Genomic DNA, 1,964 nt, shown 5'->3' on the forward strand with positions numbered 1-1,964 from the left:
AATTAAAAATAAGTCTTTAAAAACTTTCTGGTGGATTTGAATGATTCCACCAGAGATATATAATATATATCGAGAGAACTCTGTGTGCAAAAAGCTCACAGCTGCTTACAAAATGATAACAACTAGAATAAGAGAAATGCTAAGATGCGGCTTACAAATGTTTCTCTCTTGGTTGCTTAGTTCCTTAGTTACTATTCTATTTGCTGCTTCTTGGTTTATATATCACCAAGATCACAAAGCAATAAGTCAAGATAATAAAATAAAAACTATCAAGTCTAATACAATGCTACTTCATTACTCTTTTCCAGCATCTTTGAATATCTTCATAAGCATGAAAATGGAAATGCTTCTTTGTTCTCGAAAACCCAGTTGAATAGGCTACCACATTCCATTTGCATACACTCGACGCATGTGACTGTGTTGTCACTATCAACAGATATTTGAATTCTTTATCCGTCGGATTTATGATCATCTGTCAGGACTAAAATGACTTATTGTTATATAAGCTACTCACTCGATGGATAATAAGTCATCATCTGTCAGGACTAAAATGAGTTATCCGTCGGACTATACCTTATCCGTTGAGTGCTACAATTTCACTAAGTAAATCTACCTAGGTATTTTGTTCATGAAATCATCAAGTACACAACATATACACAACAGAAGCTACTACAAATATAGATGCTGATGTTGCTGGTCCTTCAGGACATGCACCTCAACAAACAGTTAACAAAGCTGATTTGATTAAGAAGTTTGTTAGAGAGGATGCACCAGTACCTTGGAGTGAAACTCCTAGAGGAAAGGAGTGGACTAAGGAATAAAACACAGTTAGTTTTGTTCCTACTGAAAAAATACTTGCTGAGCACCTTGCCAAAGCTGATGAAATGCTAATAATGATGATTTCAAGGCACAACTGAGAGTGACTGCAATGAGTACTAGGCACCTTCAAGGTCAACACTCAATAACTCATGACAAGGTGAATAAATTCAAAATCTCTGATCCAGCAAGATATAATATAAAATTGGAAAATAAAAGATTTTTCAACTAGTCTTTGACCGAATTGGGTATATTGAAAAGACTCAGGAGAAGCAACAGATCAAATTTCTGAAATTTTAAAGAATCAAGCTTCTCAGCAAACTCAACTCAATGAGATCCAATCCTCAATGGAATTTCTTGTCTCTCTTCTTTTACCTCTGATGCCAAAAAGGGGGATAAAGTGATTAAGTCCAAATGCAAATCTACTCAACCACTGAAGGGTAAGGATGATGGAAATGATGATCAGGGAAACTCTGATAAGGGTAGAGGTCATGGTCAAGGTAAAGGTTCTTCATCAAGGACAACTGAAATTTCTACACAAAAAACAAGTTCTGATGCTGGGAGAAGAATAAGTTCTGATACTGGTAAAAGGATAAGTTCTACTGGACATCTGGATCTTGATGAGAAATTTTAAAGAGATTATTTCTCAAAGAAATCCAGGAATGGACTTTGAAAGTATAAAGGAAGAAGAAGCTAGACTTAAAGCAGAAAATGTCAACTCCAAGTCTAAAGCTTCTGTTGTTGAAAAGAAACTTCCAAAACCTAAAGGTATTGTGATTAAGGAGAACAAATTCTGAGGCAACCAAAGCCAAATCACAAGTGGAGGTAGATCCTAGATCCAAGGGCAAAGAAAAATTGATGAACCTGTGAAGGTATATGTGCCAATCATGGATGAAGAAATAATTGATGAAGAAGATGCTAGTCTTACTCTGATGAAAAAGAAGATTTCTCAACCAACCTCTAACATGGCTCAAGTTGTTCAGAGTCAAGATATAGTAAGTTCTGATATGACAGTGAAGCAAGCAACCTCTGACATATCTCAAGTTGGCTTGATATCAGAAGATAAGGGAAAGGAAACCTCTGACATTGCTCATGTTAAACCTTCAAATATTCTACTACCAGGATTCACCAAAGCTCAACAGACTCAA

Source organism: Apium graveolens, chromosome 5 (genome assembly GCF_009905375.1).
Source record: "Apium graveolens cultivar Ventura chromosome 5, ASM990537v1, whole genome shotgun sequence".
In the NCBI taxonomy this organism is placed as follows: Eukaryota; Viridiplantae; Streptophyta; class Magnoliopsida; order Apiales; family Apiaceae; genus Apium; species Apium graveolens.